The sequence below is a fragment of the Canis lupus genome, chromosome 8 (genome assembly GCF_048164855.1).
Source record: "Canis lupus baileyi chromosome 8, mCanLup2.hap1, whole genome shotgun sequence".
Classification (NCBI taxonomy): Eukaryota; Metazoa; Chordata; class Mammalia; order Carnivora; family Canidae; genus Canis; species Canis lupus.
In genome coordinates, this window is record NC_132845.1 from 26,209,649 (window position 1) to 26,223,288 (window position 13,640).

At 36.2% G+C, this 13,640-nt stretch overlaps 1 long non-coding RNA gene across 1 annotated transcript in view; it reads left to right on the forward strand.

The window, feature by feature from the left end:
• Positions 1-202: 202 nt before the first annotated feature.
• LOC140638023 (uncharacterized) overlaps positions 203-13,640 on the forward strand; it is a 60,005-nt gene continuing 46,567 nt past the window's right edge. The window contains exon 1 of the long non-coding RNA XR_012035146.1: positions 203-248. This is a non-coding gene — a long non-coding RNA (uncharacterized lncRNA). The remainder of the gene's footprint in view (positions 249-13,640) is intronic.

Genomic DNA, 13,640 nt, shown 5'->3' on the forward strand with positions numbered 1-13,640 from the left:
AGGGAATAAAGTCCACAGTGTGTTGTTTGCTTCTGAACTCTAGACCTGGGTATAATGTAACTTTCACAATCTACTTACTTGGCCTAGTGGCTTTGAATGAAAGTTTATTATGCCATCACAGACATGTTTATGACCAGGTTTAGCCAGTGCAGGCTATAAAGGTACCTCTTTCCCTTGACCCAGTCAGTTAATTTTAAAATGCCCTGGGCCAAAACTCTCTGTGGGAAACAAGCTTCTAGAATCACTAGGTAAAGTCTTAGTTTACGTCTTTTTTGTATCATGCTATTTCCCTCCATAAACGATAAATGTGGCTGACTTTTTCACAGAAATAGCTCTTTCTATGTCCTGATTTTCAAAGAACTTGGTAACTTGGATAAAAAGGAATCAAATGTGTTGCTTAATCTTTTGAGTGGCATCAACATGAACTTACTCTTTATTTGAGAATCCTCTAAAAAAGTATCCTTCTCAGAGGTCATTTTACTATGACCGTTTTTCTAAGTCATAGATACAAAGAAAAGAGTTTTAGAATTACTTACCATCTGGTGACTAGTTCCTCCTGAAATGCCTTCCACCCATCCATATTTTAATATCTTTTCTTTCAATCTTGTGAAATACCTCAGCCAAATATATTGGTTTATCAGTTATTTTCCCGGCTTCTCTAAGCGGCATTTGTTATATGAATATTCATTCCCTTTCCTTCTAGGTCTCCCTCTCTTTTTGATGACAGCTCCACAGTTGCTGAATTACTAGGTCTGTATTTTATAGGCAGCACAAAAGGTTCCTGGACGTAACGTCCCCAGAGATCTGCAACCCTCCCTATGTGAGAATCTGAAAGCTCATTTTATGGCTGTTGCTGTGAAATGGCAAAACACCAGACAGACATAGACACCAACCTGGCATTCGAAACCAAATTGACAGCTGTAACCTAAAGAGAAAAAATGTGTAAAACCTTTTTTCTTAGTTAAAAAATTAAAAAAACATATATCTAGATCTCTCTATATATAGATACACACACATAACAAAGTTTGTACATACTTGTGCTGATAAATACATAAACTACACGAACTATAAATGTGAATATCAACCCCAGAAATACCTTTCCACAACCCATGACACAATCACCATGTCTTATATTTGTAGGCACAGGACCAAGGCACAGTTGTAAGGATAATGTCAACCTTTGGTTTCAGCTAACAGCCACCTGCTACTAGAGCTGAGCAATGATCCTGTGCTGTGGCCAACTGTGGCTGTGTGGTTACATGGCAGGTTGTGTGCTTTGGGCACGTAATAGGACACAGTGGAAGTCTTAGCCTTCTAGCTTACCCCAGAGCTGCCGGTCATGCAGCAATCCCCTAGGTTTCATTTTCAGGACAAGTGGATAAATAAAAGGAAATATTAAAAAAGGTATATTTTTTTTAAACAACAACAACAAAAAAAAAAAAACAGAGTTGCTAACACAGATAAGTGAGTTGGCAGTACATTGGACTTGGCATCAAGCTACACATTTCATTATGAGGTTTACACCTGACAAAGCTTTCATTTAATTTTTTGAGTTTCTTGTCTTTAAAAAGAAAACTCAATCTGTATATTTCCACTTTAAAAATTGTAATATATATGTATATATATCGATTCTCTTCTCTCTTTTTTTGTTCTAAAAATATTTATTGAGCTCCTAGGATATAGTCACCATTCCATCAGAAATAAGTGGAAATGCATTTAGAACATCCTTTAAGATCTAGAGCTTATCAAATGTGAATGAGGCCTCTCTGATCCAAATGTCGTTTTACTATCTGTTTAAGAGAAAAAGTGATTCCAGTTATTTCACCTCAGTGTCATTTTTAGTTGCTATGACTTTTTCTTTCTACTATTTTAAATCAGTGGCTTTTTAAAATATTAAAAAGTATAATATTAAGGTTGGCAATGTTTCTAGTAAAGTGTTTCTAAATTCAGCTGTACAAATGTGATTCACCAGAAAGAGGAAGAATGCCAATTACCAAACAGAAGTTGTTGCTCATGTACAAACCACACTCCTGAATATTTGTGTTTATTAAACAGAAATCCAAACATCTCATTTTAGTTTCCAGAGAAAAATAAAAGGAGAAGTTGACTTAAAAGTGGGTCAAACTTTCTAAATTAATTTTAAAAAATGGCTCACAAGAAATGCGTTTAAAACTTAGGAGAAATTAAAACAAAGAGGGCAGAGGTATATCTAAAATTGTAAATTACCATTTACCAAATGTGAATCAAAAAGAAATATATACCAGGAGCCAAATGTTTCCCTTTTTTCTATTTTCTCCTCATGTATACTGATCTACCTTTCACTGGAAATATAGGGTAAATTCAACATTAGTGAAAGACTGAATGGAAACTCTAGGTCTAAGGAAAGAATAGGAGTCTATCAACCACTCTGTCCCTTCGGAAAGTAAAGAGAGACTAGACAGGTTTCCCAGTAGTGGGGTCCCATGAGCCCTAAGCCTAAAACTGCAGCTTCCTCTATCTCACACACCCTCTAAGAGAGGCAAAACTAAATTAATTTTTCCACCTCTGTTCCAAAACTTTTACCCTGGAAACAGCTTTTCTCGGTCTTTCCCTCCTTCTTGCTGCCAACTCCTTCTCCATTCCTCTGGATCAAAATGCAATAAAGCGTTTATATCTTTTAAATAAATATGACTTAGAAACTCCTATGCTGCATTCAGATTTTTGACCTCTGCTCCAGCGAAAATATTCTAAAGAAAAATTTTGTGAGCCTCCCAGAATACTATACAATTTTACATATGTTTCTGCTGTGATAGAAATTGCCATTTGCCCAAGTACTTTTTATATAAATGCCCTCAAATTTCTAAGATGGTACAGTATGTTCCACCCACTTTTGTGACAGATGGAAGAGACATTTGGAGTTGTAAAATGTCTGTATGAAGAGCAGAGCCTTCTAATGTTGTCATTTTACCTCAAACTAATATAGTTTTCTCTACCCCACTAAGGTGCTGAAAAATAAATCAATTTTTTATTGAGTTCCCAAATGCTTATAGCACTTGTGCTTTTTTACTTTAGAAGCCCCCATACTCTTTCAGTGTCCTTTTGTCCTAAGGCACTTTCCAGTGGTCTACTAATAATGTCTTCTAGATTCTACTTTAGCTAAGATCTGATTTCATCTCAGATCTGTCTTCAACCTTGTTATTCTTTTAATAGATCCCACATTTCTTACTGAGTGTGGCAAATTTATACCAATCAAAATATGTCAGAAACAAATTCACCACCCTCTTCATCCTTCGTAACCAAACTGATCCTTGCTACTTTTGATCCCATAGCATACTAATACACATATATTTACATATGCATAACTCTGTAAATATATATACATATACATAATACATGTATATATACACATATATATACATATATATACACATACACACCACACATATTTTTTACTTTATTTTGAATTCCTCCTTCTGTTGATTTCTAATATCCAACTAATTCCCAAGTCAGATAGAGCTCATAGATATATTTCTTGTATTTTAAATGCTCTATTTTTTGACATTTGCAACTACCACCCCAGTTAAGGCAGGTACCATTTCAGGCCTGGATAGCTACAAAATCTTCAAAGTATTTCTCTCCAATCCTTAAATGCCCAGAATACCACTTTCAGAATAATCTGTCTAAAATAAAAATTTCATCGTTCACTGTGGTGCTCTAAAATATTCAATGGTTCTCCATTAGTTAGCAAAAACCAAACTCTTTACCTACTTCAGGAATTACTGCCCCTTCTGGAATTCTTTATGTCCAGCTCAGCTGGAAGTCCTATAGGGAAGTGGAAGAAGCACTGGAGTGGGAATTAAGGGAACTGGATGATAGTATTTACTTGGTTTCTGACTGGCATACAATCACTGTCAAATCCTGCAATCTCTCTGATTTTTCAGACTTATTCATAATATTGGGCGATGGGATGCTGAGGATAATGGTCATAGTACATGGAATTCCTCCACGGTCTTAAATTCGATGGTTGCAAGACCTAGAGTTCTCATTATTCTAAGAATATCTTATTTATTCTACTTTTACAGAGTGAGATTCACACTACACATAGTATATGCCATCTCTTTCACTTGGAAAGTCTTTCTTTTTTCTTATTTCCTACTTGAATAATGTTTCCCTTTCATGGTCTGCCTCACATTCCAGTGTACCCATACGAAAGCATTTCAGGTTATCACAATGAATTCTCCATTTTCTGAACTTCACCATATTCTATAGCACTTTCTTTTCTTTTTTAAACTAATTTACTTATTTATTCATGAGAGCCAGACAGAGTCAGAGACATAGGCAGAGGGAGAAGCAGGCTCCCTGTGGGAAGCCCGATGCAGAACTCAATCCCAGGACTCTGGGGATCATGACCTGAGCCAAAGGCACCACTGAGCTCCACTACTGAGCCACCCAGTCGTCCCTAGTACTTATTTTTCTTATCATTGATTTTCAATACCTGTCTCAACTTTAATACATATAATATATAATATTCAATATGTTTCCCATTTTACATAATTTATAGTTGTTAATATCTTGGCCACACCTTAGTACATATCAACCATTACATTTCAGTATTTCAATACTGTTTTATTATTATTCCCATTATCTTGGTAGAGCCCAAATGATGTTTCTTAAGTCTCTTGGTCACTAAGTTTACTTGTCTTCATTTCCAACAAATTTGACCACATTGTGTTGGCCTTGGTCATACTCTTCTATCTAGTTGCACTGCTTTTGTTTTCTTCTTTTTTAGATGGGTTTGAATTCTCAGTAGTGATCATGTATCACATCAGTAGTGATTACTGGAGCTTTGTTAGGAAGGATTCTGAAGTTACCTTCGGGCTCAGCAGGAAAGAGAACCACAGTGGATCAACGTTTTTTCTCTTTTGTAGATGTGGAAAGTGGCACTGTAACTGCCTTCCTTTTTTTTTTAAAATTTTTTTTAAATTTATTTATAATAGTCACAGAGAGAGAGAGGCAGAGACACAGGCAGAGGGAGAAGCAGGCTCCATGCACTGGGAGCCCGACGTGGGACTCGATCCCGGGACTCCAGGATCGCGCCCCGGGCCAAAGGCAGGCGCTAAACCGCTGCGCCACCCAGGGATCCCCCGTAACTGCCTTCCTATCCTAGCCCTCGATCCTCAGTGTTCCACTGCCTTATTGTATGGCATTGTCTAGAAGGCAGCGGGACAAAATAGAAAGGTCTTTGGAATTGTAGATTTAGGAGTCTAGCTTGGTTAAGGTGTGGGCTCTCCCATTGCTATTGCTTGACTTTGGCAACTAACAATCTCTCCTCTTCAGTTTCTTGATTATAAAATGGAGATTTCACATACAGTTCTAGACACCTTATAGGATTGTTGAATATCATTTAAAATAATATTTGTGAAACTATTCCATAAACTGATGACATAAAAATATTAGACATTTCTATTTTTGCCTTTTATTATTATAAAATATTTAGAAAACAAGAGAAAGGATCATAATCTTATGATTCCAATAAAGCAATATTAGCATGTTGATTCAGTTTTTTTCCCTTGCTTTCTCATGTATCTTTTACAACCTGGCTAAAATCATATTAAATATATTTTGCCCTTGTTTTTATTTTTATTTTATTATTTTATTTTATTTTATTTATTTTTTGCCCTTATTTTTAACACCATTTCATAAGTAGTTTCTCTATTTCCATGTGATTTTTTAAATACAAATCATAATTGTAATGATTGTATAACAATCATTTAGCAGATATGCCACAAATCTCTAAAATCTCTCTGTTCTTCTTATAATTGTAAATATATCTCCTCTCTATTTTTTTTTCCATGTGAAATTAAGCTGGTTACTTGGGACTAATTCACTTGGTTATGGAATGCCACATTCATTCATGGATGCTGCACACATTTATTGACTACTTACTGTCAGGTACTGAGTTACACTGTAGGTATATAGTGAACAGAAAAATTGTGACTTTTGTCTTTACAAAAAATGTATATAGTCTTATGGGAGAAGACAGGGACATATATTTAAAAAGTGAATACCAATTACTATAGAATTTCAGATTGTAATAATGTTTGAGTGAAAAAAATAGTGCTATGAGAAGAAACATTTGAAAAATTGGAGGGTAGTACTTATTTATAATTGGGTTAAGGGAACACTTTTCTCGGAATGTGTCATTTCTGAAGGACTAAAAGAAGACAGAGTAATGAAAATCTGAGAGAATACGATTACAGGCAAAGTGAATTGTATGTGCTAAGGCCTGAAGCAGGAAGAGTTTAAGGAATGAATGAAGCAAGAGGACATCGGTGTGAGTGGAGTTTAGTGAACAAAGAGAGAATGATCAGAGATGAAGCTGGTTTGGGATCATGTGACAACACATGTTATACATTGTGTTGTCATGGATTGTGGATTTTATTTTAGGGGTAACAAGAAGATTTGATAGGTTTTAAAGAGGGCAGAGTCTTGCCCAACTTTGGCTGCCTTTTAGAGAGTAGTTGGAGACCTGTAAGAGTGAAGGCAGAACAGTAAAACCAATTGTAGGAGTCACCAGTGGGAGAAAATGATGGCTTGTTCTAGAAAGTGGAACTAGATATGGAAAGGGAAAGATGAATTCAAAATATGCTTTGAAGGTAGAACTGATACAACTGTGTTAGATTAAAAAAAAGAAAAAAATAACTGTGTTAGATTAGATATGGGGTTGAGTAAAGGACCATGAGAAGAAAGACTCCTTTACAAACTGTCATGACTTTGTAATGTGTCAACTTGGCTCTGCCAAATTCAGTTTCCAGATTCCTCTTTGTGGGTGTCTCTAGCGAGGGTAGGCCACAGAGAAATTCTTGTGAGATATGGAAGGCAGAAAGGAAGTAGCAGTCATTTTGTACTCACTCACACACATTATCATTAATCTGCTGAGTCAACTCCTTGGCATGAGGCAGGGGCTGGGCCTGCATCTTCTCAACTTGCCTATAGATCCTTCTCCAGCTTCTACAACTCTTTAGCCAAGTCTGTAGCAATACGATACAGGGCCCTGGCTTCTGCAGGTCACCTATACCATCAAAATCAAAGGTAACAAGAAATGGTCTGAGCGTTTCCAGCTTATGCCTGATATTGGATGTCACACCCACCTTCCCTTCATGACTGCCTACCCTGTGGACTTATAGCCCTAGCATCAGACACAAAGACAGCAGCCTTATAGAGAATACTTGTCCAGCTCTAACAAATGTATGAGGTTAAATCTCTATTACAGTCCCCCTTATATGTAAAGATATGTGAGATATCTGTATATATAGCCCCTAATGATTCTGCTTCTCTTACTGAATACTGCTTGCCACATATAACAAAATAATTGTTTTCATTTATAGCACATTGCTTTCCTACTAAAAAATTAGTGGGTGTTGAGGGGAACAAATGCACTTTATTTGTAGAAAAAATATGATAATAATGCTTTAAAGATTTTAAGAGAAAACTGGGCTCTTACTAGAGGTATGGGCAGAGTAAAGCCAGGTTCATGGGCCTGTTGTATTCCTGGAAGTTAAGAAAACTTTGCAGTACTAGTATGCTAGCAAAATCTGTGCAAAATGATAGGAATAAAAGTAAAAGAAACGGGAAGGAGAAGGAAGAAAGGGAGGAGAGAGGAAGGGAGGAGTGAGGAGAGGAGGAAAAGATTATTTTGAAAAAGAGCATCATATTTAATAAATAACTAATTTTAAAATATACAAATAACTAGTTGTAAAATATTAAAAAATATTTTGGAGGGAAAGTTTTTTCTATATTATTATTATTATTATTATTATTATTATTATTATTATTATTTAGGGAAGAAGGTATCTTAGAGATTCCAAAAAAGAAAACACTTTCAATTAACTATTACAATTTGAGCCCTGTTGACTCCACAGGCAGAAATTGTTGCAACTTAGAAGAGAAACAGACCATTAAAGAAAAACACACCATTTCACTAAAATATCATTTCAGTGAATCGGTGTCAAATTTCAAAGGCTTTAAAAGGCATCACTGATGAAAAAGGCCCCAAGATTTTAGTCAAATGATCTTTCTGTCACCAAACTATGACAACTTTACACAATATGTTGGGAAAATGAATGCAGCATGAGTTAGAAGCAAACCAGTTATACTCACTTCCATTGTTACTTTAGCAAATGCACGCACCACATCTGTGCTTAGACTGGATGGTAGAGCCTTCATATTTACAGTCACAGGAGGACAAAACACGTTCCCGCCCGTATTAATTGCAATATCTGAGATTGATAATAATAAAAATTAGTCTTCTCATTGTCTAAAGAGCCAAAGAAATTATTCCTTCATTGTAAAGCACTCATAGCATCTAATATTTCAGCAACTTAATAATGCATTTGCATAATGCTATCTTAGCACCTTTATTGCATATAGAATAGATTAAGCAGAAACAGAAAATAATACATCCTGCTAACTTTAGTTCATTCATACAAATACTTATTGAGAACCTGTGTATGCCAGGTATTGCACTAGAGACTAAGAGTTCAAAGATGAACAAATCTACTCCTGGTCCTCAAGTAGCTGATAGATTAGTGTTAGCTAACCGAGCCATTCACTGAGTAATCCTAAAATATCTGCTCTTCTGCCTAAGTCTAATTAACCTGTCTTCAATTTCTCACTAGAATTTTGAAAAATAAATATGATTTAAAATTGCTTGTCAAGGCTTCCATGGAAACTGAAGTATTCATTCTACGTGCAAGGCAGGATTGCATTCCCTGCTCCCTTTAAAGATAGGATTGGTCGTACTTGCTTTCCCTGATAAAGTGGACCCAGTGGTGTCCTGGAGCTTATACTGACTCTTGCCAGCACAAATTTGGTGAACCTATAGATGAAAATATTATTAACAATTAAATTATATAAACCAAGAAATAATTTATAACAAAGATAAATATCCAAAAGCATCACTTCCTAATTATTTCATTACATTTTACTGTCATGTATGTTTTTGAGAGTATTCCTGTCTATTGTCTATGTGGCAAAAATGCTATATGATGGTCTGTTTCTTCCTTACTCCATGGTGATCACGTTGGTAACTTGAAATCAGTCACTGTGGGAGTATTTATAGTCAGATATTTGCAAACACTGCATATTAGTGTTTTTCCTTTCCTCAAAATCTGGCTGATGAACATTTTCTAGAATACTCCTGAGTGGGAGTGTAATGTGTCATTTCTAGGAAGAACCTTCCTGGCCAGTATGCATCCTCCTCCCTGCTGAGGGAACATGGAAGTATGTGTTGAGTTAGAGCTTTCATCAGCCTGGATCACCGAGTCACTATAAAGAGGAGAACGTGTGCCTTCCAAACCCAATCCCCAGACCCACCCTGGACTTATGGCATGAAAAAGAATTAATTTCTTTTTTTTTCCCTTTTGTTACCATAGCTGGCCTTTAAAAAAAAAAAGATTTTATTTATTTATTCATGAGAGACACAGAAGAGAGGCAGAGACATAGGCAGAGGGAGATGCAGGCTCCATGCAGGAAGCCTGATGTGGGACTCGATCCCAGGTCCGCGGGATCACGCCCTGAGCTGAAGGCAGAACGCTCAACCGCTGAGCCACCCAGGTGTACCCCATAGCTGGTCTTGACTGATAAAAAAAAAACAATAGTAAAGTACTTCCAAAATATTTTTCCCCAGAAAGTTGTACCATTACAATAGCGTAATACTTACTGCTGTTTCTATAATTGAGCTTCTGCTCCATACTACTCACCTTCATTCTTTCATTGGCAATTTTCATGTATAAGGAGAAGGTATTTGCTAACACAGTAACTTTTCCTAAAAGTTCTATTTTTTTAAGTTCAGCCCACTGAGCTAGTCCTTCAGGTGGTCTCTATTTATCTATTGCTCTGACTGTAAACAACTCATTTTGGGTGCACCTGGATAGCTCAGGTGGCTATTTTACCAATTCTTAGCTCAGATCTTGACCTCAGGGTCATGAGTTCAAGCTCCATGTTGAGCTCCACATTGTGCTCTATGGAGCCTACTTAAAAAAACAAAACAAAAAACTTATTTCGTAAAATCTAACAAGTGGAGTTTGGGTGTTACTTACTTTCTTACTTGTTAGTTTATACTTAATAGAACTCTGTTTGCTCATTAGAAGGCTACTGACTAAGTTGGACATAGTCACCACTACGGAAAAAAATTCGAAATTCCAACATTATCATAGTCCTCGTACCTCTTGTTGAAATTTGAGAGCCAAAAAAATTAAGACAGTTGAAAAATAAGGATGAGACAGGGAGAGGAAAATGGGGAAAAGAGAATAATGTGCTGTCAAGGAAGTTGAGAGTAACAGTAGTAATTCAGAGTTGCATCAGAGATATAAAGTTACTACTATACTATACTACTATACTACTATAAAGTAGTAATTCAGAGTTGCATCAGGTATATAAAGATTTTCCATATTAGAGAGATTTTCTCTTTTCAAAAATGTTTTATTTTTTTTGAAAAATACAGAATTAAGTCTTTTTGGTCAATACTCTTAAAACTAAGAAACTTTCAAGATCTGGAAGCTATCAAGATAGACCTAATTTGACAAAGATTGTGAATATACAAAGATTCCTAAAGCATGCATTCAAGAAGATAGAACCGGAGCTGGTTGGCTGGACAAATGTCCTTTATACACTAGGTATAGAAAAAGGCTGGTCCGGGCTGAAAGTGTAGGAGAAGATGGAGATACTGCCTACAGCACTATTCACTGTTGATATAGGCTTGTATCTCATAACTGATTATAGAATGAAGACAATTATCTAATCGATTCAGGAAAAAAATTTTTTCTAAAATTACCTAAATAAAATTACTATTATATACATGAATAGAAGTCAAAAATTGAGTTATTTGAATTATTTAAAAACAGGAAGTAGAGCCTGACTTGGTCCCAATTAAGCCCAACCTCCTAAATATGACCTTGATGAGCCTTCTGCATTGTTCAAATACATTGTTTTGTTATTGAACTCTACTCTTTGCATAGGTAAATACCTCTCTACTCCCTGGATCCTTTGCTTCTATATTCTCCCTCAAATGTTCAAATCTCCTATAATCCAAATCTTCTACTGGTACTGGGTCCTACAAAGAAATACTGTCTTCTTCTACTGAAGTATCACGGTTTGCCAAGAAGAATTGGACTCTTCTGGTGTTTTCTAATCCTGACTGGATTCAAGTAGCCATTAAGCTCTCTAACAGATTCACAGAGTTGGAGTTGTGGTTCACAAAGTGCAATAGCTAACAAGTTATTGCAAGCGGTTCATTCAACCATTCAGATATCAAACAGTATCTATATATTGACAAAATGACATTTCCCAGTATATGTATACTGTGCTTCCCATGTATGCAGATCTTATCTGATCAAGAAATTAGAGATTTATTTTAAAATATTCCTGAATTTTAACTAATCTTTTGAGCATTTAATCACTCAAAATTTAAAATGTGATTTTTATTATACAGAATTGCTCAATTTAAAAATAGTGCCTTTTTCTTTTAATATAGTTTTTAAAAAAAAAAACAATGTATGTTATGTAGTTGCTTAGAAAGCTAACTGTTCTAACTGTCCTGTTTCTGCCCCTTATCAGTAATTATTCCTCAAACCACTCTCCATTTTCTAGAATTTAGTAAAATTCTGTCTTTCATCGATACCTTCTTTTTCTTCACTGGGTATTATGGATTTACATCTCTGTCTTATAATAGTTTTAGATGGACTTTTGTCAGGAAAAGGAGATAAACAAATGTTCTCAAGCTACCATATCTAACCAGAGGTCTCTTTAAAAAATTTTTAACGTCAAGAAAGGGTTCTCTTGCTTGGAAACATTAGGAACCACTGATGAAGAGGAAGAACTACAAGGAAGAATCAGGAAATCTGGATCTACCTTGGTTTTTGCTACGTGGGTGCTACATCTGCTACAGGATGACTGTGAGCCAGCTATCTGAGCTTCCTGTGTGCGTTTGGTCCTCCGTGAAATGAACACTCAGGCAACATGGTCTCTAGGTCTCCTATTTGATAGTACTGGACTCTACTTGACAAACAGAATAAGGATGGGCCGGCCTCCTACCTGCATAATATACCATCAAATTGGGAAACAGAAAGAAAGACAAGACTGGGTGCTAAGGAGCTAATCCTGCCCAAGTTGAATGGGGAGGCAGAAAACAAGGTGCTAGTAGAAGAATGGCATCTTGAAGCTGGCAGAGTCCAAAGTTGAGGCATAAATACCAAAGAAGCTTGGGTCAAGATCCAAGGAATACATGGACGTGGTCCCTTGCATGAAAGGAAAATTGACTTGGCAGGAATGATTTAAACTGAAGGAGAAGGAGAAAAGATGGGAAACAAAGGCCAAGAAGTAGGTGGTTATGGTAATTAAAACAGGAAATAATTGAAGCCTGGATATGGATCCTGGCAGGAGAAGAGCAAAAAGAGATGATGTCTCACTTAGAGTTGATAAGGATGAATACAGTCATATTCCTTAATTATTTTTTTTTCTGTAAAATACACTGGTATGTTTCTAATACAGAGAAATCTAAATGTTTCTAATAAAGGGAAATTCTAAAATAGTTTAGTGAGAGATGAGGCTAGCGAGTTGAAATGAGTTCTGAGTGAATGCAGATGAATCTGAAAAACAAAAACAAAAACAAAACAGAAAGAAAACTCTGAAAGGGCTGAGCAAAATAAACAGCGATTTCAACTGGCTGGCTTTCTTCCTTGCGTTTGTGAGTCTAGATAAGGAGCTTTGTGGTGGTGGGAAGGCAGTGAAGCTTTAATTGCCTATTAACTGGCTCCTTCTGTTTATATCCTTTCTCTACTCTGTCGTCTATCCCCTGACTTGGCCACTGCCGCCTATGCTAAATGGATTCTGATCAGCTAAAAATCACACAGTAATTTAAGCTGGAAATTTTAGTTAAATCCAGTCAATTCCCCAACATCTTTTCAAAAGGATGAAGGTTTTAATCAGTACAATACAAGCCATGGGGAATATGGGAGAGATCAGGTCAGAATGTGGGTCAGAAAAACTATAGAGGAAGTGCTAATGGGATAAGGACGCCTGAGCTTTTTATCTTATTAGCGCTTCCCATGTCAAATTAGCAAAATGGTTCAGGCACTAAAGTGTTGAGATAAAATGTTCATATGGTATGTGTTCCCCAGAAGGATTCTCTGTGAGCCTCTTCTAAGGAGATTCAACTTTTCTTCTCTTTTCTTTTTTATCTTCAGAGGTAAGTGCAATTATGTAAGCCCGACACATCTACTTTGTATCCCAGTGACCTCTGTGGAAATACAGCTTCATCAGCAAGACCACTGCATTACAAAATTCCAGGGGGCACCATTCACAAAGAAGCTGACGTGAATGGTGCCCCCTGGAGTTGTGCGGTGCTGTGGCCTTTTATCCAGATAAATTTCCTTGTTGTAAAACGCAGTGAAAGATACATATTCCAGAAGGAGCACCTTGAAAATACACTCATTACTTAGAGTAGTGGTATTTGTTCAAGTAATAAGGGTGCACATCAGTGTCATCTGAGTACCTTTTTTCCTCTTTTTTTTTCTATTGAGGTATGATTGACATGTGATATTCTGTTAGTTTCCAGTGTATGATATAATGATTCATTATTTGTATAAGTTGAAAAAGGAACA